Genomic DNA, 27549 nt, shown 5'->3' with positions numbered 1-27549 from the left:
GTTGAGAGCAACAAATACTATCTAGTTTTTTGGGTGTCTTACCTATCCTCATACCTCCCTTGTGTGCGCTCACTTTATCATGTGATCAAAGTCCAATCCCCTTGTTGTGTTTGCCCTTGACCTAATGTCCGCATATGAGGGAGAACATACTATTTTTGGTCTTTTGGGCCAGGCTAACCTCACTCAGAATAATGTTCTCCAGTTCCATCTATTTACCTGTGATTGATAATATTTCATTCTTCTTCATGGCTGAATAAAATTCTATTGTGTATAAATACCAAATTTTCTTAATCCATTCATTGGTAGTGGGGCATCTTGGCTGTTTCCATAACTTGGCAATTGTGAATAGTGCTGCAATAAACATGGGTGTGCAGGTGCCTGTGGAGTAACCTGAGTCACATTCTTTTGGGTATATCCCCAAGAGTGGTATTACTGGATCATATGGTAGATCTACGTTTAGATTTTTAAGAAGCCTCCAAATTTTTTTTCCAGAGTGGTTGACTAGTTTACATTCCCACCAGCAGTGTAAGAGGGTTCCTTTTTCCCTACATCCTCGCCAACACCTGTTGTTGGTGGTATTGCTAATGACGGCTATTCTAACAGGGGTGAGGTAGAATCTTAGTGTGGTTTTAATTTGCATTTCCTTTATCACTAGAGATGGTGAGCATTTTTTCATGTGTTTTTTGGACATTTGAATTTCTTCTTTTGAGAAAGTTCTGTTTAGTTCACTTTCCCATTTCTTTATTGGTTCATCAATTTTGAGAGAATTTAGGTTTTTGAGTTCCCTATATGTTCTCGTTATCAGTCCTTTTTCTGATGTATAGCTGGCAAATATTTTTCTCCCATTTTGTGGGTGGTCTCTTCAGTTTAGAGACCATTTCTTTTATTGAGCAGAAGTTTTTTAGTTTTATGAAGTCCCATTTATCTATGCTATCTCTTAGTTGCTGTGCTGCGGGGTTCCATTGAGAAAGTTCTTGCCTATTAGTTCCAAAGTATTTCCTACTCTTTCCTGTACCAACTTTAGAGTTTGGGGTCTGATATTAAGATTCTTGATCCATTTTGAGTTAATATTGGTATAGGGTGATAAACATGGATCTATTGCAGACTGCTAACCAGTTTTCCCAGCAGTTTTTGTTGAAGAGGCTGTCTTTTCTCCATTGTATATTCTTAGCGCCTTTGTCAAATACAAGTGGTTATAGTTGTGTGGCTTCATATCTGGGTCCTCTATTCTGTTCCACTGGTCTTCATATCTGTTTTTGTACGAGTACCATGCTGTTTTTATTGCTATTGCTTTGTAATATAGTTTGAAGACAGGTATTGTGATACCTCCAGCATTGTTTGTCTATGGAGTATTGCCTTGGCTATTCATGGCCTCTTGTGTTTCCATACAAATTTAATGGTAGATTTTTCAATCTCTTTGATAAATGTCATTGGGATTTTGATTGGAATTGCATTAAACACGTAGATTACTTTTGGAAGTATAGACATTTTTACTATGTTGATTCTACCAATCCATGAGCATGGGAGATCTCTCCATTTTCTGTAGTCTTCCTCAATCTCTTTCTTCAGAAGTTTATAGTTTTCCTTGTAGAGGAGGTCCTTCACATCCTTTTTTAGGTTTACACCTAGGTATTTGATTTTTTTTGAGGGTGTTGTAAATGGAATTGCTTTCTTATATTCTTTCTCAGTTTTTTGCATTATTAGTGCATAGAAATGCAAATGATTTTTCTATGTTGATTTTATATCCTGCTACCTTGCTATAGCTGTTGATGGTGTCTAGGAGCTTTTGAGTAGAGTTTTTTGGGTCTTTAAAAAATAGGATCATATCTGCAAATAGGGATATTTTGACAGTTTGTTTTATTATTTGTATTCCTTTTATTCCTTCTCCTTGCCTAATTGCTCTGGCTAGGAATTCCAGTACTATGTTGAATAGGAGAGGGGATAGTGGGCATCCTTGTCTCGTTCCTGATTTTAGAGGGAATGGTTTCAGTTTTTCTCCATTAAGTATAATGCTGGCTGTAGGTTTGTCATATATAGCTTTTATAATGTTGAGGTATTTTTCTTCTATTCCTAGTTTTCTTAGAGCTTTTATCATGAAATGGTGTTGGATGTTATCAAAGGCCTTTTCTGCATCTATTAAGATGATCAAGTATTTTTTGTCTTTGCTTCTATTAATGTGGTTTATTATGTTTATTGATTTTCATATGTTGAACCACCCCTGCATTCCTGGGATGAAGCCTCCTGGGTCGTGGTAAATGATCTTTTTAATGTGTTGTTGAATTTGGTTTGCCATTATTTTATTGAGGATTTTTGCATCAATGTTCATTAAGGAGATTGGCCTATAGTTCTCCTTTTTGGAGGTGTCTTTGCCTAGTTTAGGGTAAGTGTAATACTGGCTTCATAAAATGTGTTAGGCAGTTTTCCTTCCCTTTCTATTTCGTGGAACAGTTTAAGGAGGGTTGGTATCAGTTCTTCTTTAAAGGTCTGATAGAATTCAACTGAGAATCCATCAGGTCCTGGACTTTTCTTTTTGGAGAGACTCTTGATTGCTGCTTCAATTTAATTTTGTGTTATAGATCTATTCAGGTGATTAATGTCCTCTTGGTTCAGTTTTGGATGATCTTAAGTGTCTAGAAATTTGTCCATTTCTTTAAGATTTTTGAATTTATTTGAATATAGGTTCTCAAAGTAGTCTCTGATGATTTCCTGGACTTCCATGGTATTTGTTGTTGTCTCTCCTTTTGCATTCCTGATTCTACTAATTTGGGTTTTTTCTCTCCTCATTTTAGTCAGGTTTTCCAGGAGTCTATCGATCTTGTTTGCTTTTTCAAAGAACCAACTTTTTGTTTCATTAATTCTTCATATGATATTTTTGGTTTCTATTCATTGATTTCTGCTCTTATTTTTATTATTTTTCTATTTATATTTGTTTTGGGATTTGCTTGTTCTTGTTTTTCTAGGAGTTTGAGATGTATCATTAGGTCATTGATTTGAGATCTTTCAGTCTTTTTAATATATGCAGTCATGGCTATAAACTTTCCTCTCAGGACTGCCTTTGCTGTGTCCCATAGGTTCTGGTAAGTTGTGTTTTCATTTTCATTGACTTCCAGGAACTTTTTAATTTCCTCTTTTATTTCATCAATGACCCATTGTTCAGTAAGCAATGAGTTATTAAGTTTCCAGCTGTTTGCATGTTTTTTGTCTTTACTTTTGTTGTTGAGTTCTAGTTTTATTGCATTGTGATCAGATAGAATGCATGGTATAATTTCTATTTTCTTGTATTTGCTGAGGCTTGCTTTGTGCTCTAGGATATGATCTATTTTGGTGAAGATTCCCTGGGCTGCTGAGAAGAATGTGTATGTATATTGTGTAGATGTTGGATGAAATGTTTTGTAGACATCAACTTGGTCCATTTGGTCTATAGTATATTTTAGATCTAAGATTTCTTTATTGATTTTTTGTTTGGATGACCTTTCTATTGATGAAAATGGGTTTTAAAGTCTCCCACAACTACTGTGTTTGAGTTAATGTATCTTTTAGGTCCTTTAGGGTTCTTTGATGAAATTGAGTGCATTGATATTGGGTGCATAGAGGTTGATAACCGTTATTTCCTTTTGTTCTATTTCCCCTTTTATTAGTATGGAATGTCCTTTTCTATCTTGTTTGATCAATGTAGGTTTGAAGTCTACTTTGTCAGTGATAAATATTGGTACTCATGCCTATTTTTGGGGGCCATTGGCTTGGTTAATCTTCTTCCAGCCTTTCTTCCCAAGCCTGTGCTTATTTCTATCAGTGAGATGGGTCTCCTATAAGCAACAAATTGTTGAGTCTTCCTTTTTAATCCAGTTTGTCAAATGGTACCTTTTGATGGGGGAATTAAGTCCATTAACATTAAGTGTTTGTACTGATAGGTATATGTTGATTCCTGTCATTTAGTTGTCTTAGTTGTTTGAAGGTTTGGTTGTGTGTACCTAAGTTGAGGTTACTGTCTACTTTCTTGCTTTTTCTTTTCCTGTAGTTTGGTACTGCCTGCCCTTTCTTGGTTATGTTGGGTTTCACCTTCTGTGTGCAGAATCCCTTGAAGAATCTTTTGTAGTGGTGGCTTTGTAGTCATATATTGTTTTAGTTTCTGCTTTTCATGGAAGACTTTTATTGCTCCATCTATTTTGAATGATAGTTTTGCTGGGTAGAGTATCTTAGGGTTGAAGTTATTTTCATTCAGTGCCCGGAAGACCTCACCCCAAGCTCTTCTTGCTTTTAATGTATCTGTTGAGAAGTCTGCTGTGATTTTGATGGGTTTACCTTCGTATGTTATTTTTTTTTCTCTCTTACAGCCTTCAATATTCTTTCTCGAGTCTCTGTACTTGTTGTTTTAATGATAATATACCATAGGTGGTTCTATTTTGGTCAGGTCTGTTTGGTGTTCTGGAGGCCTCTTACATCTGTATGGGCATAGATTTCTCTAGATTTGGGAAATTTTCTGTAATTATTTATTTAATATATTACGCATTCCCCTTGCTTGCACCTCTTCTCCTTCTTCATTGCCCATGATTCTCAGCTTTGGTCTTTTTTGAAGTCAGTAAGTTCTTGCATTTTCTTGTCACTGATCTTGAGTTGTTTAACTAATAGTTCTTTGGTTTTTCCTTTAATTACCATTTCATCTTTGAGTTCTGTGATTCTGTCTTCTGTTTGTTCTATTCTGCTAGATTGGCCTTCCATTTGTTTTGCATTTCTGTTTCTTTCTTTTCTCTGAGGTTTTCTATATCCTGAGTCATTTCCTCTTTAATATTGTCTCTCTTCGTCCTGAGTTCATTTATCTATTTATTGTGTTCTGTGTTTCACTTTGGTGTTTATACACTGCTTCTATAGTTTCTTTTATTTGTTCTTGTGCTTTCTCAAATTCTCTATTTTTGTTGTCTAGGAATTTCTTGAATGTCTCCTGTACATTTTGGTTGACTATATCCAGTATCATCTCTATAAAATTCTCATTGATTACTTGGAGAATTTCTTCTTTCAGGCTGTTCTTGTGTGCTTCATTGGGTTCTTTGGTATAGATTATCTTCATTTTGTTGGAGTCTGGATCTGAGTATCTGTTTTCTTCATTTCCCTCTGGTTCCTGTACTAATTTTTTGCTGTGATGAAACTGGTTTCCCTGTTTTTTCTGTCTTCTCGTCATTGCCCTTGCTATTGTTATTGTCCGTGTACTGTGTGCAATTAAGTATTTTCTAGTTTGTAATAATAACAACAGTATTATCTAGAATGGGAGGTTGAGAGGAGAGGGAAAGCAAAGATTGTAAAGATAAAGAGAAAAACAAACAACTAAAAAACACCAAAACTAACAAACAACAACAAAAAAACAGTGCCAAATAAATAAACAGGGAGAGATAGTGTACTAATCAACAGTAAGCAAAACAGGCATTAGAGAGATCCACTTAGCTCACCTGGTGGTCTGCTTCTCTCAAGCCAGTAGCAGCTGGCGTGTGGCGGTGTGGGAGCCCTCCATCTCTCCGTTTAATGTGGAGTGAAGATGCTATGCACCTGCTGGAGGTGTAGAGGAGTCAGGGTTTTGCCTCTTCTTGGTGGTTTTTCCTGCAAAGTATTTCTCCAGTGTCTCTCCAAGATTTTACTTTAGGAAGCATGCTTTCTGCTTCCTCCCTCTAGTGCCACCTTGGAATTCCCTTCTTTAGTATGCTTTTCAGATAGTGTCTTGCTAACTTCTCCTCGGATGATGTTGGACTGTGATCCTCCTGTCTCCATGACTCAAGTAACTAGGATCACACATCCAGCTTTTTAATACACATATATATTTTTGGTGGTACTGGGGTTTAAACTCAGAGTATTGATTCTTAGGCAGGTAATTCATCACTTTAGCCTCATCCCCAACCCTTTTTTACTTTAGTTATTTTTCCAATAAGATTTTGAATTTTTGCCTGGAGCTGGCCTCAGATCTTGATCCTCCTCCCTATGCCTCCCACATAACTGGGATAATAGGCATATACAACCATACTTACCTGGCTTGTTGGTTGAGATGATGGTCCCTTGGGCTGGTGGAGTAGCTCAAGCAGTAAGAGCTCCTGCCTAGCAAGCATGAGACCTTGAGTTCAAACCCCAGTACCACCAAAAATCCCTAAAGGGATATGGGGTCTCTTTAAATTTTTTCCCAGGTTGACCTTGCACTGTAATCCTCACTGTATTCACCTCTGGCATAGCTGGGAATACAGGTATGTGCTATCATATCCTGGTCCTTCTAGTAAGTTTTTGAATGTGAAGAAATTTGTGTGTGTGTGTGTGTGTGTGTGTGTGGTGTGTGGTGTGTGTGGTGTGTGTGGTGTGTGTGGTGTGTGTGGTGTGTGTGGTGTGTGTGGTGTGTGTGGTATGTGTGGTGTGTGTAGGAGGACATGCATGTAGTTCTGCGCATAAATAACTTATCAGTATGGAATGTGAAAGTTTGAGAATAGCTTCACTAGGTTATCAAGACACAAACTACGGTGGACAAATTTGGATATTCTTCTCACATTCCTAACACTATCCCTTAATCCCTCTTAAACCAAACAATTTCTTGAGCTCACAAATTTCAAGTGTATTTATCTGTTGACATTTCTACCTTAAATATGTGGTATAGCTTTTTAAGATTGAATGGAGTTATAGTATACACTCAGTTTTGTCAATAGAATCATTCTGAATTCTGTTAAAAGAAGAATCTGGAAGAACAGGTTAGTGTTCTGATAGTAAAGGGAGTGATTTTTAGTGAAAAATATCTCTTAACTTAGAGATCATAAACCTTGCTGTGCATGGTTTAAGGAGGGCAAAAATTATCCCCATTGTCACCCATCATTTTTTCTGTAACATTTTTCTCTAAACACATAAGACACATGAGAGAGTGTCCTCAGCTATAACTAGGTGCTACTGCTATAAGAGGCCTGCTTAGTATTGATTTTGACAATTCTAAGGTTCAGTTAATTTAATTTACATCTCCAGAAATATTTCAACATTTTCCATTCTAATCAATTTAATTAAAGTGCATATTTGAATTATTGAAATAGATTTCCATCTTGTTTCCTTAGCTTTCCACAAAATCAAAACAATTTAATTTTTCAAATATGCAGCTGTGTTTGAATCGCACTCCTGTCCAAATAACTTTATGCACTTTGCTGCATATAAAATTAAGTAGAACTTCTTTGCTTTAAATTCAAGGCCCTTTATAAGGTTACCTCAGTCCACATTAAGTCTCTTAATTTATATAACTCTGATTAATTTTCTCTATGGCATCACAGTATTTTACTTCTCAACCTGCATGAGCCCAATTAAATTAAGCATAATTGAACTATTGGATCTTGAATTAGAAGTCCATCTGATGATATAAACCCATCTTCCTTCTCCCATGTTGACAGGAAGCTAATTGACTAAACTTTAATAATTACCTTTACAGTTTTTAAATAACTGCTTTCATTTTATTGAGTCATCTTAACTATATTTCTCTTTTCTTTGTTCTTTTTACTTCTGTTTTATATTTTTTTTCCTGTGAACTTCCATTAGTTTGTGACTTTATCACCAGTATGTGGAGAACAATATTGAATGGTATATTCCAACATGAATTAGAGTGTTATGTACCTTAGCTATAGCATTACCCTATGGATTCAATATACTCTTTACATGACTACAAATTATTTTATTTTGCTTACTTTTTAAATGATACAGCAAATTTTTGATTTGGTATTCAAAAAAGCATACCATATTTTCCCCACAAATTGAATTTTAGTGTTTTTGTGTTGTTATATGGCTATCTGGCAATAATCACTCTACCTCACCATTCTAATCCTTTTGAGCAGAACATTTGGATTTTGTGCATAAGTATGATCTTCAAGTTATTTAAGTGAAGAAATTCTAATTCTGTTCTTCAATCTGCTTTGTTCTAACAAAAAGTTTAACTAGTGGCTGAGAAACTAAGTTGATAATTAAGATAGTGATTTTTTGATAAATTTTCCAAAAGTACAACATTGAAAAACTAGATGAGAATAATTAAGGAATTAATTTTAGATAATCATTACAGAGAGTGATAGTCAATATAATTGTGAAGAAGAATAGAGAGAAAATGTAACAGCAACAAGAGTCAAACATTAAAAATTACAAAAGTTTCCTCAGGCAAAGAAAGCCCAGGAACAAGGATGAGGACACAATCCATAAGCATCCAGGAAGGGAAGAAAAAAGACATGATCTGCCATAAAGACAAAATTAAGCTGACTGCAGTCTCCTCATCACTCTAAATGTCAAAAGATGATGGAGATACATATACAGTACTAAAAGGGAAAATGCTGTGTTTCCTGTGTAAAAGCAAAAGATCTTTTCATTCATACCAGGTATTAAAAGTATGCACAATCTCTTAAAAGTTCTTAACATTTTCAGCAAACTGAAAAGTTGCTATAGTATGTAATATCTGATCCTAAGCACACAAACCAAATTAGCATAATGTAGATATCTATGCTAAGCTGGTAACCTAGTTTAAAAAGTTGGACACACAGGTTAACAATTGATATTTCAAATTAAATATCATTTAAAATATAGTCCTCCAATCTTTAGATTTTATGAACACAGAGGGGAAATAGATAGGAGAAATGAGACAGCAAACAAAGAAATAGCTCTTCTGTGTGTGTGTATATATGTGTGTATGTGTGTGTAAGAGGGTGTTTGAAATCTAAACAAAAATAACCCAAAAATGAAAAATAAAGGAAAATATAAATGCTAATGATAAGTGCAAAAATACAACCTATAACAATGAAACTAAATAATTGTAAAGAATGATTACTCCCACTGGCTGAACAGGGATCAAGAAACACCTGACAACAGCCAGCATCATGAGAACTAGTCAATTCTGCAAATGGACAAAACTCCCATAGAAGAAATAGGATAATAGTGGACACTGAAGCAAGAATAATCAATCCTCTCCTGGAGGCAGGGGGTGAATCACACCTCTTGTATAACGCAGACCTGTTTGAGTGGAATGATGAGCGTAGATCAATGGTAAAATGTAGAAAAATTAGAAGTATAAAAGCAAAGGTTTTTAAAATTAAGTTACATATTAAGATGAGCTAAATAACAGGCTGGTATCAGATCAAGACAAAGCAAGGCAGGTGGAAGAATTTCCAGAAGACAGTATAATGGAAGATGAAGAGGTAGTAACAGTGAGAAAGGAGGAGAAGTATAAATGTTAAAGATTACAGAAAAATATAATCTGTAACAATAAATGTCAATAAATTTAAAGAATGGTGATGCTTTAAAAAGAAGCAGATAGGAAAGAAAAGTTAAGAGGTGATAATTATGGATATATATGTTCCAATATGGTTTTATGGAAGTTTCAGAAGGAAATGGACAAAATAAATGATCTTGTTGAAGCTGTTACCATTAGTAAGATAACAATAAATAGTTCCAAAAAATGATGAGGGAGAAGAGAGCACACAAAATGAAATGTAGCCAGTCTACAAGAACAAAATTCTTCTAATAAAAGCTTACAATTTGTCACAGACTTCACATTAGTGAAAGCCTTAATAAAAATACAAATTCATGTAAACAGGTGCTAGTGAAATGAGCTGATAAAATCAGAGGTTATTATGTCAAGGGAACTTCCTGAGCTAAGGATAAAACAGAGACCACAATTCACTTCATTGAAGATCAGACAAATAACTTAGAATCAAGGAAATAGGGGTTTTTAAACACAGATGAATCACACATATGATCATAACAAAAATGTTAGAGGTAGACATAGACTATAGGCATGTGATTAAATTACAGAGAAGCTGTTAGATATGAAAGGCAGAAAGAATGTGTCTACCATAAAAAAATACTCATTCATAAAGTAGAGAAATCTGACAAATGGAACAAAAATTTATTGTAAAATGAAGTAGGAAGTCAAAAACTCTTCATAAAGAACTTTCTCTGCAGAGTAAAAGGATTAATAATTACTGGAAGAGCAATATATTCAGGACATTATCATAAAATTTTATATTAAGATACATCTGCTTCATTACTGATATTTAAAGACAAAGAAAGAATCCCTCAAGTAATGTATATAAATTAGTAGGAAAAGAAACAATTATTGGACTGGGGTCATGGTTCAAGTGGCACAGCATTTGACTAGCAAGCACAAAGCCTTGAGTGCAAACCCTAGTTCCAGCAAATTAGATTTGTGCCAGGCACATGGTAGTGCTCCCCTGTAATCCCAGCTACATGGGAGGCTGAGATGGGAAGATCACAGTTCTAGGCCAGCCAGAAAAAACTTAGTGAGACTTTATTTCAAACAGCAGCCCAAGTGTGGTGGTACATGCTTGTAGTCCCAGCTATACAGGAGGCAGAGGGGTGAGAAAATCACAGTCTGAGACAAATCCAGGACAAAAAGCATTAGGCCATGTTGAAAATAAAACAAAAAGGACTGGAGACATGGTTCAAGTGGTAGAATATCACTCAGCAAGGGTCAGACTTGAGCTCAAACCCTAGTACTGCCCCCCCAAATTATCTAAACCTATTAAGCACCAAATCATTATTTTTTAATTTTTCTATTTTTTGAATTATCATACATTAATAAAATGAGGGGATTTCATTGTGATAATTCCATACATGCATTTTATTTTCAAGTTTAAGGGCAATAAGCGTTCTCAAATTTCCATCTTTCTCTGATCATTTCTTTTTTCCTTTTTTCTTTCACAATGTTCATATTATGAATAATGCTATAACCTATTCTTGCAACTAAAGATGAAATAGTGAACAAGATTAAATACTTTCCTGAAAATAACAGTAAATAAATAAATGTAAATAGCAACATAATTTTATAAAATATTAAGTGCTGAATTTCATAGAGTATTAAATATCATTAAGAAAAAGAAGCCAAGTATATTGGCCGATGCATAACAATGTTTTGAGTAATTATGAACCACATATACAGTGGTGGTCCCAACACAGCATCACAGCTGTTACTTTGCTGAGTAAATACCATGTTCACACAATGATGAATTTGCCTAAAGACATATTTCTCAGAACATATCCCTGACATTAAGTGACACGAGATTGTATAAGACCAAGGATGATAACTGGTTACTATTTTTGAGTCAGCGGTACAGAGAGTCCTCTTTGGATGGATGGCATATAACAGAGTGTAAATGTTAGAGCAGCCTTGTAAACAGCTGATGGAAGTAAACCTGCAGAATGGTCAGCAAGTATAATGTCTCATTGATGGATATGAGTTTGGCCAGTTGAAAGAGTTTAACAAATCCAGTACAGTTATAGCATAGTGTGAAAGCAGACAATTGGTAGGAGAGGGTAGGGACCCAATTTTGTGTGTTGAACTGTGACACACATGCTACTGCCTCTGGCAGAGGAGACAATGGGGATAAGAGGGAAAGAGTCCTACTTTATGGAGCATTGCTCCTGAGAAACCAGAAAATTGCTCCTGAGAACCTCTGGTGACCACAAGGGGATGAAGGATCAAAATTCCAGAACTGTAGTCCTCAGACAGAAAGCCAGTTATCCTCACAAGACTTGTGCTAAGTTCGAAAGCTGTGTGGGGTCAGTGGCTAATGCGTTAAAAAAATTCTGAAAAACAAAGTGAAATTTCCCGTTCTTGTTTTGTTTGGGAGATAAAGTCCCTCTGGTGGAGAAACTTTGATAATGTAGCAAATTAGAGATGAACGTATAGGTGATAGCCATGACTGGATGCTGCCTAGGTATTTTAAATAAAACTAAGACCAGAGAGTGTATATATTATATAAGAGACCTTATGGTAAGGAATGTTTATAGAAGCGAAAAAGATAAATTTCCTAATTACAAAGTCAGTCGCAACCAGGTATGACAGTATAGGCCTGTAATCCCAGCAATTGGAAGGCAAAGGCAGGAAGATTGTGAGTTTCAGGCCAGCCTGAGCTACATAAGAGAACCTCGTTTTAATCTTACCCCTCCCCCCAAGAAACGTCAATCACAAGGAAGCTAGCATAATTTTAAATCTCCATATACCACAAAATATAATTTCAAACTTATTCAGAGTTAAGAGACATCCTAGGTCTTATAGATGATAGGATAAAGATAGAAAGACTGTGGAAAATTTGATTCACACACATAAGAATCCTGACTTGATTGATGTAAATAGAATGCTGTACCCATCAATGGGATCACTAGAAACTCCTTCAAAATTACTTGAGGAACACAGATGACAGAAGTGATTATGTGTCCCTGGAAAACTCTTACAAGTCCCCAAACAATTGAAATAATTGTTATCTATGAAAACATGAATTTAATGTAGAAATAAATTCAAAAAATGAAAAGCAGAAAATGCTTAATTGTTTTGAAGTAAAACAATAAATACACTTTAGATAATTGTGTAATCAGAAAGTTATTGGGAAATTGAAAATATTTTGAGCTGAATAATTATCAAAGTATAATGCAAGAAAACTTGTGGGATGCATCTAAAGCAATATTTAGACAGAAATTTGTATCTAAAAATGAACACATAAGAAAGAAAAGAAGGAAAGAATGATAGAAAGGTTGAAACTCAATGACCTAACCTCAATCTTAAGTACCTAAAAGCATTCACATATACCAAATTTAAAGAAAAAAGTAAAAAGTGACAGATGAGAAAAGGAATTAATTTTTAAAAACTAATTAAATTTGTAATAACAATAAAAAGAAAGATGGCACCATGAAAATCAATAGTAATTTATAACACTGCATCCAGACTTACAAGGAAAACAAAATATTGATTAGTATAAGAAAGAAAAGTGAGATATCAACACAGGTCCTCTGGGTAGTAGTAAATACCCAGAGAGATACTCTTGTCTCCATTTAGGAGGTAGATCCTATTGGAATATCAATCCCTGATTCACATAGAGAATGTTTAACATTCACCTTCCAGCAAAGTGTGGACGACAGTATCTAATTGAACTGTATAAAATGTATTAATTATTGCATATTTCTAGTAGCAAGAAAGAAAACTTTACATGAATACATATGTGACCATTAATCTAGTGCACTCACTAATTAATATTAATTCACACTGATTTACTGGCACAAATAAGCAACCATATGTATATAAACTGAAATATTTATATACTAATATCAATCACAAGCTAAGGATTTATACCCCTTAACGATACTTAAATATTTTTGAAACAAAGTAACGGTTTCTCTTCTTACAACATATCCTGTATCTAAAATGTAAAGCAGGTATAAAAATGTTGATATAATTCTAATCATATTAGTCCATCCCATTGATTTATATTTGATTGACTAGTGAGATGTTACTCAAATATATAGTAAAATGACAGTCATGTAAAAGATTCTCAAAACTCCTTATGAGTGATCTATCATATTTTGGTAAAGGTTTACCTAAACTTCACTAATGAAAAGTAATTGCATTTTTCATTACCATTATTTTCAAATTCCATCTATTGCCATCTTAACTTTATACATTAAGGTGCTAATGTGCCGTGGTAATACTGCAGTTCCTGTGCTTGCTTTGATGCATTTCTTTCTCTTACTTCAAGGTTGCTTAAAGTACTTTTTTGTGGGATATTTGTAATATGAAATTATTTTATTAACTGTATTTCGCAATGTGTAAGGTTCTGTAGATACAATCATGTGGAAGGTGTGCATCGTAGTCTTCGTAAGACTTCCTAAAGTTTCCACTGTAGAACACCTAATTGAGATTTGTCAAGAAGTTCTGCACAATTCAATAAAAAAAGCTGTCATTAAAAAGGCAGAAGAGAAAGTGAGAAGACCAGGTTCTAATCCTGATCCAGTCCCCAAAAAGATTATGTGATCGCGAAAATTTCCTAGTGCCCTTTTTACTTTTCTTATTGGAGAGACAAGCTGTCTTCTGCAGTTTCCCAGCTGACTTCTGCAGAGCCCTAGAAGTTCTGTACACTTGTCTCCACTGCTGGCCAGAGTAGGGCCCAATGAGCAATGTTCCAGTCCAGTGCTTGCTACAAGGAGCTCACAGCATAGTGGGAAAACAGACAGCTACAAGTGAATATGAGTTAAGAGCCAGAGACAGAGATTAAAGAGAAAAAAACATAAAAGTGGTAGTTGAAACCTTACTTGAGAAATAATTACACACTAAAAGACTTGCTGAATTCTCCTGAAGATAGTAAAAGTAAAAGAATCTCAGACTAAATGCAAATAAAACATTAATTTTACAAATGAAATATGAGGTTTGGGGAGAGTAACTTACAAAAATCAACTAGTTAGGAAAAATGACTAGCTAAGACCTTGTTGTGACTGCTTCTATCATGACATGCCATAATATCACTCAAGTATTTTTGTGTCTTCTTTTCAGTATTTATTTCCTATATGTTTTCCTGTATTGTAGCAAAATAATAATAAGTACTTAATAGGGAGCATAATGTAGGCATTTACATAATAGTTGAAAAACAAATGGAATCAAAGCAAAACAAAACTCACTTCCTCAATATTTTTATAACATTACCAGAAATACTACATTTATTTATTTGAATTTTCAAAATTCTTTTAGGGAGTAAAATGAGATTTTTGGAAATCATTTATAAATTTAACATGTAATTCCTTTCAAAAATACAGATTTGAAGGGGAACAGGGAAGGAGGGAGAATCATGGAGGGGATGAACCAAATTTGGAACATAAAACATACATATATAGAATTGTCATAATGAAGCCCCCTGAATAACTACCATAAACTATCAAAAATGTTATTTTTAAATATAGATGTGATTACATCTTCCCTTGCTTAGTTCCTGAAGTGCAGCTCTCTCTCCCCCTGGTTTTTCCTAAACCGAAGAATAGGTGCCCCTAAAGGTCTGAGATAGGAAACCCCTGCGCAAATCAAACACTGAATTTCTTTATGTATTGTTTAAATTTTTTTTAAAAACCTGAGATTTACTTTCCATCATATGATGTATATGTGCTTATTTTACATAAAAACAAGTTTTCTCTAAATTTTCAAGAAAATTGACTTAAAAGCTCATTCCAATACATTTTTGTCTACCTCCAAGTTCCACTTTAAGACTAATTCACCACAATAAGGTCACATTTTCCTTTCACTTTTTTCCTGAATATTTCTACCATCTGGTGCTCTCAATTTCCCTCTATTATCTTCATTCCAAATTCACAAGAGAATTTCTGCATCTCTATTTTCAATTCCCTAGTCTGAAATATATCTCCCACCTTGCCCTACATACACGATGCTCTCTAAGCTTGGAATGCTTTGGAATCTATCTTCTGACTATCAGGAGCCTTCTTACCAGACAAATGCATATTTATCCTTCAATGCTAACTTTATGGATGTTAGGGACTCTTCCATTTAGGTGGCATTAATTATGTCTTCCTCACTCTCCATAGTATTGAGTAAGACTTGAATTACATCTTCTTTCCCACTATTTTCCTAAGCACCTAAGAACAGAAAATATATTTCATAAATCTCTGGGTTGTCAACAGGTAGTACAGTAACCAGAATTAGCACTCAATATGTAATTTATACAATTTGGTGAAAAATAATTTGATAGAGTACCAGGAAGCAATTTGGAGGTATAGTTAACATTATAGTCTCTAAGGTAGAAATAAATGGATTCAAAATCATTGTCAACACAATTTAGTCCATATATATGAAACCAAACCACTAATATCATACTCAGTAGTGAGAGACTGAAAGTACTTTTCCTTAAGATCAGGTGTAAGACAAGGTTGTCCATCTTATTACTTCCACTCAATACAGTATTTAGAAGTTCTAAACAAAGTTTTCAAGAAGAAAAGTAAGAGACCTCCAATTTTAAAGGAAGGAATAAAGCTATCTCTGTTCACAAATGATGTGAATCTTGGGTATATAAAATCCTAAATGTTCAAAAAAAAACTATTGGAACTGATAAACAGATTCAGTTTCAGGATACAAAATCAACATGTAAAAGTCAGTTGTTGTCCCAAAGAGTATCAATGAACAATTCAAAAAGGAAATTAAAGAAGCAATGGTATTTGCCATAGCATCTAAAAGAATAAAATGTTTGGTAATAAATTTAACAAAGAAGGTAAAAGTCATGTGCACAGAATCTATAAAATGTTAGTAAAATAAATTAAGGAAGATACCAATAATTGAAACACATTCTGTGTTCATGGATTGCAAGACTGAGTATTAAGATTTTAATACTATCCAAACCAATCTACAGATTTAATGCAATTGCTATCAAAATTCCAACAGTGTGTTTTGCAGAAATAGAAAATCAAAACAATAAGAAAATGCATATGAAATCTCAAGGTTCCTTGAATAGTCAAATCAATCTTAAAAAAAGAACAAAGTTGAAGGACTCATACATCCTAATTTCAAAACTTACTACAATGTCATAATAATAAAAACAATCTGGTATTGGAATAAAGGCAGATATATAAACAAATTTAATAGAACACAGAGCCCAGATATGAACTTTAATAAAAATATGTGTTTAAATGATTTTCAACAAAGGTGCCAAGATTATTCAGTGGGAACGGATATTCTTTTCCATAAATGTTCTTGAGAAAACTGGATATCTTATGCACAATGATGAAGTTAAACTCTTCCCCTGTACCATAATCAAAAATTGACCAAGACCTAAATGAAAGCACAAGAACTAAAAAATGTGTGGAAGTAAACATAATGGAAAGCTTCATGACAATGGTGTTAGAAATGATTTTTTGTATATGATACAAAAACCACAGGTGACATAAGAAAAAATACGTAAATTACAACATTACCATAATTACAAACTTTTGTGCATCAAAGGACAGTAATTAGAAGATAATCCACTAAATAAGAAAATGTTCACAAATTATATATCTGATATGGAATAAATATCTAGAATATCTACATAACCCTTACAACTCAACAAAAGGCAAACAACCAACCTAAGTAAAAAATGGACTAAAGATAAGTAGACATTTTTCCAAAGAAGATTATAAAGTAACCAATAAACATGTGAAATGAGGTTGAAAATCACTAGTTGTTGCTAGGTATAAACGCAAGGGAGGTCTCAGAGACAGAAAGAGCAAATAGAGATCTCTACCCACTATTTCCAGGTTCTTGTCACCTTCAGAGACAGAATTCAGAGACAAGAAAAAAAATTGAGAAGTTTCAATATAGGGTGAATGTACACACTCAAGTGAAATGTAGGAATCTCAAGAGGCTCACACAGGCTTTTCTTGGTAGGTTTTGTGCTTAATATGGGGGATGTGATTCAAGGTTAGACAGGTTATTTGACAAGGAATATTTCAATTCTTTGTAGTGTCAGGATGCTGGTAAGAAAGTCATATACAACATGTAGAGTTGAAGCTATTTTACTTTCAGCACAAAGCCAGTTTGACAGTTGCTTATCCCATGTCTAGATACTTTAAGGATAGTTCCTGTTCTTTACATTTCTTCCTAATTTTCTTTAAATTCTTCCCTTTGACTCCTTATGCCCGAGTAATTTCCTATTTCAAAATCATTAGAGAAATGTAAGTTCAAACCCCTAGTAGATACTCCTTCAGAAACACTAGGATGGCTTTAAAAAAAAATAAGGAAGCAAAAGGAAATAAAATGACAAATGGTGAGAATATGGAGATATGGAAACCTCCTATATCCTGGTAGAAATGCAAAATCGTGAAGCTGCTGTGGAAAACCATAGAGTGGTGCTCCCAAAACTTAAATACAGATATGATCCAGCTATTACATGTACAGGTACATACTCAGAAGAATCGGAAGAAAAAGATCTTTTTACATCCATGTTCATAGCACTATTCATAATATCTGAAAAATGCAAACAAACCAAACGACCTTCAGTGAATGAATGGATAAACAAAATGTACGCATGTATAGTGTAGAATATTACTGAGCCTTAAAAAGGAAGGGAATTGTGATATAGTTACAATATGGATGAAAATACTATGCTTTACTGAATAAGTCAGACATTGTACAGTTCAAATACTTGGAGTAGTCAGATTTTTAGAGAGGTAAAATTGAATATGGGAATATTAAAGAGTATAGAGTTTCAGTTGGAGATGAAAATTTCTGAAGATAGAACGTGATGATGGTTGTGCAGCAATGTCAATGTTCTTAATGCTGCTGAATTGTACTGAAAATGTTTAAGATGAGAAATTATATTTTATGTATATCTTACCACAATAAAAATAATGAACTGATTGAAATATTAATCTACAGAATTCTGTATGAACTTCACATTTATAACATGGAAATAGAAGGCTACCTATTTTATATAATTGTTTTGAAGAACTAATTTGAGTAATGTATATGAAGAATATAGCACAATGTCCAGTGTCAAGGACTGAAGAATTATTAACTAGTTACTTTATTCTTGTTTGTTATTAGTTTAGATAAATTTCACCTTTGCCTTAAAGTAGATTTCTAAAAAATGATATCATACTTACTAATACCCCTTTTATCCTCATTCTAAATATTGTTTTCCATTCTTTAATTCCCAACTGAAAGAGATAATCCTTATTATATTTGGAAACTGCTAGCATTTTAGAATTCATGAAAAATGTTTAAATTCATTTATTTTCTCATAAGGTAGTTTACTTTTCTTACATTGGGTAAAATGTTTTATCAAAAGATTTTAAAGAATAATTTCAAATGTCAAATCTAAATTTCATATACGTATTCTTTAAAATATTTTTAATGATTTAAAAATAAGTTCCATGATTTTGACTTTACAGTACCCGTATGAAAAAGAGACAAGGTGTAGAATCAAGTTACAATGTAAAGAAAATAAGGCTATAGTATAATTATATTTAAACATCTATAGCAATAACTAACATATATTGGTTTAAGTAAAGAAAGTCCAGAGAATGATGGAGGGTTAAATTCAAGTATGATATATCTGATATTTTGTAGGAACTTTCATAAATGCCACAATATACTTCCATCCAACACAACAATAAAAAGAAAGTCATATTAATAAAAAGTAGTTTCTACATATTGTACATCAACATTCCACTGGTGATTTGCATACAGGGATTACTCAGAGTTTTTAATAACATCATTTAAATTCAGGACTCATCCTCAGATCAGGCCAATGTGAGTTAACCAATGAAAGATTTATCAAACTCTACTTCTTCTACTGTGTGCCAGACATCTTAGGTGCCTCTAATCCTGGATGCTCACTATGAGCCTAAGAGAAGAGATTACACTCAGTTTATATAATGTGCCTAAATCACGCAAGTAATAGGAAATATGTAAGGATTTAAATCCAGTTCTATTTCCTTTTTATGCAAAGGTTTGCTTCAGGCCTTCACAACCACTTCCTCATGGGTTCCATGATGTATATTTTTATTTGCTTTCATCTCATTTTGATTGAGAAACTTTGGAGAGCAGGTAAAACTATCTAAATTTCTAAACCTAAATTGCTATGCCAAATAAAATTATGGATCATTCCCTAATATAAATCAGAGTAAATGTGATGAATTTCAGTGAATAATTCGTCTGAATATTTCTGAATCAGAAAATCTCTCTACCTTTGCTAAAGCATTAACTAACCAGTTTGAAAAGGCGCCTAAAATGTCTGAATGAATACTTTCACCATGACTCCCACCATAAGTGCCAAACCTGAGCACCTTAGGGTGACATCTGGTGTGGCATCCACACACCAGATCCTTTATAAGTTTTTCCCTAATCCTAAATCCTACCTTTTGGTTTATCATTAGTAAACTTTTACAGATGGCAAAACTTTCATTAAATCTCACCAATTATTATTCAAAGACATGCTTGTGTGTACAAGCATGTTCTTAATCTGTCTATACAAATTTTACCAGACATTTACAGGAGGTATGCAAAGTTTCATTATTTACAGATGAATTGGGGTTCCTAATCACATGCGGAGTATTGTTAAAGAAGCATTGTGTTCACAATCTCATTTCGAGTTTCAGACTGAAAAATTAATTATAATAATTCAAAAAATTACTTGTGAAATTTAACAAATTTGAATCAAACTTACTATATTATTTTTATCTTGTACAGCGATAAAATTTATTTTCTGATTGATGAGAAGAGTTAAAAACTATTTTGCAGCCTTTGCAATACTAAAAAGGGCAATTGCAGCAAAATTCTCCTTATTAAATAAGATTCTTGGGAATGCAAATATGCTGAGTCAGAAAGATTGGTTTTTTTCAACTCTGTTTATTCTTTAGAAAATTATACATTTAAGCCATAAAATAAAATAACAGCATTATTTAACTGTGCAAGAAAAAAGCAATGTAGTTAAGTATAAATATGCAATGATATGTACATAAATAGAGAAATTAAATAGCAAGCTCCTAATAGAAAAAAGTACAAGTATTACTGAAAACTATAAGTCTATGTCTTTGTACATTTTTGGACTGAGACAATACAATTCTGTAAGTGTATTTGACTCTTTTAACTTAATATTTCCTAGGTGGTGGTAAAATAAGCAACGGTACCCATCTGTGCACATAACTTCTTTAAGAATGACTAGATATTTAATGACCACAAGAATCAGTTTCACAAGACTTGAGGCGCTATCTACTTTTTGACAGCATTATACCAGAATAGTACGGAATGAAGCAAGATGTTTATTACATATCAACTCTTTGTACCCTGCCTTGGGTAACCTAATCAAGAATATTGTTTTCTTCATATGAAAATGTTTAAAATGGTTTCAATAAAAATATGTTTCCCTTAGATTATCAGAAATAAAGATGGAATATGGCAAAATATCATGCTCAAGTATTTTTTCTTTTGTTAAGTGGAGAATATTTAGCTGTCAAGTTAGGTTGTCATGTTTAAAGAACATAGATATCTATCATATGTATATGTATCATGCATGATTATTTATTCTTAATGATTTCCTGGCCCAATTTAGTAAAGTTCTTTTTTAAATTTTAGAAATATGAGTTAATATCTAATTGAAATATTGTTTCTGATAATGAAATAAATTCACAAAGAACCTTATCCATACGCTAACAATCAAAAACAAGCCCAATAATTAACATCATCATTGTTTTATTTGTTTATACCATAGAGTGCTGAGGGTCAATAAAAATTAATGAGCTACACCATCTCTAGCAATAAAGGAAATGCAAATTAAAACCACACTAAGATTCCACCTCACCCCTGTTAGAATAGCCATCATTAGCAACACCACCAACAACAGGTGTTGGCAAGGATGCGGGGGAAAAAGGAACCCTCTAACACTGTTGGTGGGAATGTAAACTAGTACAACCACTCTGGAAAAAAATTTGGAGGCTACTTAAAAAGCTAAAGATTGATCTACCATTTGATCCAGCAAACCACTCTTGGGGATATACCCAAAAGACTGTAACACAGGTTACTCCAGAGGCACCTGCACACCCATGTTTATTACAGCACTATTCACAATAGCCAAGTTATGGAAACAGCCAAGATGCCCCACTACTGATGAATGGATTAAGAAAATGTGGTATCTATACACAATGGAATTTTATGCAGCCATGAAGAAGAATGAAATGTTATCATTCGCTGGTAAATGGATGGAATTGGAGAACATCATTCTGAGTGAGGTTAGCCTGGCCCAAAAGACCAAAAATCGTATGTTCTCCCTCATATGTGGACATTAGATCAAGGGCAAACACAACAATGGGATTGGACTTTGAGCACATGATAAAAGTGAGGGCACACAAGGGTGTGAGGATAGGTAAGACACCTAAAAAATTAGCTAGCATTTGTTGCCCTTAATGCAGAGAAACTAAAGCAGATACCTTAAAAGCAACTGAGGCCAATAGGAGAAGGGGACCAGGAACTAGAGAAAAGGTTAGATCAAAAAGAATTAACCTAGAAGGTAACACACACACACAGGAAATTAATGTGAGTCAAGTCCCTGTATAGCTATCCTTATCTCAACCAGCAAAAACCCTTGTTCCTTCCTATTATTGCTTATACTCTCTCTACAACAAAATTAGAGATAAGGGCAAAATAGTTTCTGCTGGGTATTGAGGGGGTGGGGGGGAGAGCGAGGGGGCGGAGTGGGTGGTAAGGGAGGGGGTGGGGGCAGGGGGGAGAAATGACCCAAGCCTTGAATGCACATATGAATAGTAAAAAAAAAAAAAATTAATGAGCTAAATTCCAAACATTGAGAAGCACCTTATAGGAAAGAAGATAACCATGACAGATCTCATCAAATCATCCCTGGTGTAGTGGTGGCAGGACTAGAAGTTTACTATAGAGGAGGCAAAAAGAAACTATCCTGAATTGTAATGAGATTTTCATAGTTGCATTTATAATCTGTTATAACAGATTAGAATGCTCATAAATTATATCCACAATGTGAGCATGCACCTAATGACCAATTCTTTCTCACAGGTTTTCATGCAGTATCTGACTGAAACAAATCCAAGGTACTTCAGACTTCCAGAAACTGAAGACTGAGAGAGTAACAAGACAAATGAGGGAAATTCTCCAAAACATGCTTGGTTTTCAACTCTGGAAAGTGAAAGGCAGGAAACTCTTGAGAGGAATTTCTCTTAAATATCCTCAGCCATCACTAAGTGTAAGGCTTCTATATTCCAAACACTAGAGACAGGGGAATAGGACAGAGAAATATCCAGGAAGTCAGAAAAAGAGGCGAGAGCTGAGAGTAAGCCCAGAGCAGGACTAGAGAACAGAGTAGAGACACGGAAGGGAAAAATTAATGAGTTTAAGGCAGTTTGAGAGAAAATATCAATCTGAACATAAAAGGCGAAAAGAAAGGAAAGAATAAAAACCAAACAGCAAAAGTAGAGATGCTAATGGCAAAATATCAAATGATTTAATATACAATGTAATTAGAAAGAAAAGGAAGGAGGAGGAGAAGAAAAGGAAGAGATTAGAGAAAAGAGAGAAAATGTGGGTATGTACACAAACATATATATACACACTCTATTTATTCATTCAGTACAAATAAGCATAAATTCATGTTATGTTTCCTCTTGAATAGGCAAAGAACTTGAAAAGATTTATGCAAAGAAGGCAAATTTTCCTTATCAAATAATTCCTTGCATGCAGGTCTTTGCCCAAACACGGAGAAGACTGATATATTCTTATCTAAGAATGTTTTAAAATACTGCTTAAATTATTGTTTTTAATTTATTTTATTTTGTTTATTATATTATTGTTGTACTGGAGGTACATTGTGACATTTACAGAAGCAATTACAGTATATCTTAGTTTAATTCATCCCCTTCATCATTCTCCTTTATCCTACCTAACCCTCCTTCTTAGAATAGTTTCAAGAGGTTTCATTTTTTTCCATTTTCATATATGAGTACATCATATTTCCACCATATTCACCCTCCTTCATCCTTTCCTTATAGCCTCCTCCCTCTCACTGCATCAACCCCTAGAGAGGATCGGTTTTTTACCGTCCTGTCCTTTATTTTTGAAAAAAAAAATCTATACAGGGAGTTTAATTATAACATTTCCTAGTATATAATATTATAATCCATTGGTCCATTTCCTCCATCTTCCTCCTTTCTGCATTTGTCCCCTTCTATGGTGATTTCAACAGGTTTAAATCGTCTACATTCTTGTATAGAAAGTACATCAACTATATTCACCCTCTTTACTTTCTTTTTTTTTGCCTAAGAATTTGAAGACAGATATTATTTGAATTTTATAGAAAGTAAAATAAGGAAATCAAATAAGAATTAAGATAGAAATCTTGAGATTTTCCATGGTTAACATTGCTCCAATTTAAGAGGAATTCATTTATACCTTTCAGTTTTTCTCTACTCTCTTGTGAGAAGTAGGTCTATATTCTCAAGTTTATCATGTATAACATTTATTTTTGTAACATATATGTTCAAAAATTGATTGCCATTTTTATATCAGTTTTCTCATTTCTAAAGCATTTTGTCATTTAATTTGGAGTTTGGCACTTTGTTGAATGAAGAATTCAACAATATACCGATGTTTTCTAATCTGTTTATTCATCTCATTTTTAGTCTATGATGTTCATAACTTATTAATAAATAAACACTTTCCTTAAACATCTATAAAACTTGTAGTGTGTCTGTCAGCTGTATCTAGTAAAGAAATATTTAAAGTTGATAATGTATATTCTTTTTAAATTAATCTTATTGTTTTTACATTTACTTACATGTATACAGCAATGTATATTCTTAACCACACATTGCAAATTTATTTTAGGAAGAGACACAATTTATCTTTCTAATGGAACTCTTAAAGTTGATGAGAGTATATAAAATCTGATATTCACTTCACTTTTTCTTGTTACATTCAGTTTTATATAAACATAGCACAACAAAATATATTAATACTTGGAAAATTTTCCTTCTTAAAACCCTACTTTTTCTATATACACAAATAGATTTTTTTTACTATTGTAAGACATGGGTAAATGTTATACAATGATTCTTGATAATACTTTGCATAGAAGAGTTTATAATGACATGTAATTTGAATAATTAATATAATTGAGTTCTGTATTTTTATATTTATAATTATTTGCACAAATATGAATTGGGAATTAATTTTATAGCACTTTCTAAGAAAGAACAACTGATAGTAACTGAACTCTTCTGAGGTGGCACAGATATGACACTATTTGAATCATGATTCATTTATAATTTAAGAATGGTAAATGAAGAGCAGAGTTAGAAAGGATCTATTAGCTATGATAACAGTGAGACAGTAGGGGAAAGTCAATTTCACAAAAAAATGTCTACTATTACTCTGTCTTCTTCAGATTACTCTTGCTCACATCAATGACTTTCAGAACATCTGCTGATAAAAAATAAATGATAAACAAAAAGAAACTACCATCTTGTTTTGCCTCTGTATTCTATTATCGTCAGGAAGGTTCTCAACAAATCAGTATCTGCAAGTTAAAAATGGTTAATCTAATTTTACTTAACTTCCTGAATTTTAGTTTTCCCACATGTAAGAAAACATGTAACAGTTACAAGTCATTTGAAGATAAAAGAAGACATAATACCTTTTCAGAAGTAATTAGGTAATGTGTTTTGGTCTTTTTGTCTTTCTTCTTTTGTGAAATTTAATTGCTTACCATATTTCTGTTAACTAATATTCCATTGGGGCTATCTGTTTTATTACTTATTTAAAACATTTTCTCAGTTGAATCACAAAGGAACAGTATAGTATTTAGGGCAGCATGAATTTTGTATTTCTGCCTGAAGATTGTGGCACACAGATGACATTTCTGAAACATTTGCATGGTGGTTAAGAGATATTGACAAGAAGGACTTATATTATTATAAAAATAAAATATTAATTTAAATGTTACTTTTTTCTTTCTAATTTATTCTGGGTAATATTACTAGCAATGAAACAAAATTAAGATTCAGATAAGCATGACTTTTGAAATTTTGATATGGTCATTTTAATATTTAGGAAGTTTACTGATGATTGATAATTTAATTTCATGGAAAAATATGAAAATACATGTTATGTTTCTTCTCATAACAAATTTAATTTAAAAATAATAAGAAATTTCCCCCCTCAGAATAGATGATGACACTTCTCTTAGCAAATCACCCAGTATTACTCGCATGTAATATTACCAAAGAAATTTTGAATCAGGCTTATCTTCAACTTTGGAAGATTAGAAATTAATTAGAATAGACATTAGTCAAACAAGTACTGAAGGCAAAGTAAGGAGGATTGCACTGAGTTAGTTTGGTGACAATGAATACTAAACTTACCTATACAATTCAAAGAATTATTTTAGACTCAGATAAAATGAAATTTGTGGTACATTTAGTCCATTTTTAAATGCTATACAAGATAAAGTAATGCAGACTAAAGGGTGAAAAAAAGACCATGTCTGCCTAAGAGATCTTGAAAAAGAACGGGAAATATTGCAGGTAAGATTATTGAGAAATATGACATAACAAGTTGTAATTTATCAGCTGTGAATAAAATTTATGCTACAAAACTCCTTCACAAAATATAGGTATAGTTTTTATAGTTACTTGTTGAGACAGATCAACTAACAAAAAATAGGAAGAGCACATTATAAAATAAACCAACATCAAATTATAGGCAAAAGGGTAAAGTATGTTATTCAGCTGACAAATTTAGAAGTAAAATCTTAAGCATATTTAGGAACACAAATATGTCCCCCCAAAGATAAACTATTGACTAAAACAAGATGATGCAGGGTAGGAAGAAAGGAAAAGAAATTTCATTTTTGTTCAGAAATAAAAATTTTAAAACAGCAAGCTAAAGATATTAATGTAAGAGTCATAGCAAAAGTTTGAAATTAGGAGGCCAGGCAACATGATGTGGCTGTAATCTTAGCTACTCAAGAGGCGGGGATTGGGGAGGATCATGGTTTAAGGCCAGTTTGGGCAAAAAATTCACAAGACCCCATTACAACTAATAGCTGGGGATGGTAGCAGGTATTGTCATCCCAGATATCAGAAAGCGTAAGTCGACGGATCGTGGTCCAGGCCTGCCTTGGCATAAAATGAGACCTTATCTCAAAATGACCAAAGCAAAAAGGGCTGGTGTCATGCATCATGTGGTACAACACCTGCCTAGCAGGCGTGAGACTCGGAGTTCAGCTATCAGTATGGTTTAAAAAAAGAAAAGAAAAGAAAAAAATTTCAAATAGCAAAAAAGAACAGAGAAATATTCAAATGTATGCATATGAATATATTTATAATGAGTATGTATATATGAAAGAATATATGTATATATATGAACATATGAACATACATAATACAAATATATGCATCTATACATAATATTCTTCACAGTTTTCTCTTTTCATTTTTAAAGTACTTTATGCCAGATCATTTAGATTGGCAGTTACAAAACCACAGAAGGAGAAATTGTTTGTACAATATTACATGTTCAGGTAGGTTTTTAATTAAAAATTATTTAAATTTTTCTTCAATGTATTAAATTGACAAATCTCTTTTCTGGGAGGACACCCAAGTTTATATATAATTTATTTCTTTGATCAATAATCTCATCCTTTTATGCTGCAGAGTCGATTTTTGGTGACATCTCAGAAACTTCCAGGCAGTTTAATTTTTGAAAATCTGTAATATTCTTTTCATAATCCCCTCTGCCCAGAAGAGGACATTAGGTAGAAAATTCTTACTTGTCTTCAGAACTCCATATTATATTAAGGACTTAGAATCTGTTAAAAAAACTAAAGTCAACATTGTCATATTGCCCTTAGCCATTCCCAATCAATTGTGCTTTGTGACTGCCATTGTTACTGCAATGGCACCATGCATCTCTAAGCCATCAAATTAACTGTCAGATTTCCTGTAATTACAAACACTTCTCACCACCACTTCCCCAATATTAATTGGTTGCCAATTAAAATCTTCTTGATTTTATTTTCACAAAATCTCTATGCATTTCTTACACTGCTTCTGCAATTTCCCGTCACTGCCCGCTCATTTTCACAATCATGGGAGCTTCATAATTTGAGCTGTCTTTCTAACACACTATGTTCTCTCCCACAAGATAAATCATTTAAAGCTCTACTCTCATCAGGTCACTTCTCTGCTTGGAAAATTCAGTAATTCCTGTATTTTACCAAATTAATC

General features: G+C 33.3%; 1 long non-coding RNA gene across 18 annotated transcripts in view; it reads right to left on the bottom strand.

Annotated features, from left to right (window-relative positions):
• Positions 1-27549, bottom strand: part of LOC141416890 (uncharacterized) — a 609433-nt gene that overhangs the window by 251891 nt on the left and 329993 nt on the right. For all 18 annotated transcript variants that reach the window (XR_012441489.1, XR_012441492.1, XR_012441497.1 and 15 more), the window contains one exon: positions 5442-5541. This is a non-coding gene — a long non-coding RNA (uncharacterized lncRNA). The remainder of the gene's footprint in view (positions 1-5441; positions 5542-27549) is intronic.

This window comes from Castor canadensis, chromosome 14 (assembly GCF_047511655.1).
Source record: "Castor canadensis chromosome 14, mCasCan1.hap1v2, whole genome shotgun sequence".
Lineage (NCBI taxonomy): Eukaryota > Metazoa > Chordata > Mammalia > Rodentia > Castoridae > Castor > Castor canadensis.
The sequence above is the reverse complement of the archived record's forward strand: the minus strand, read 5'-3'. Positions and strand labels throughout refer to the sequence as shown.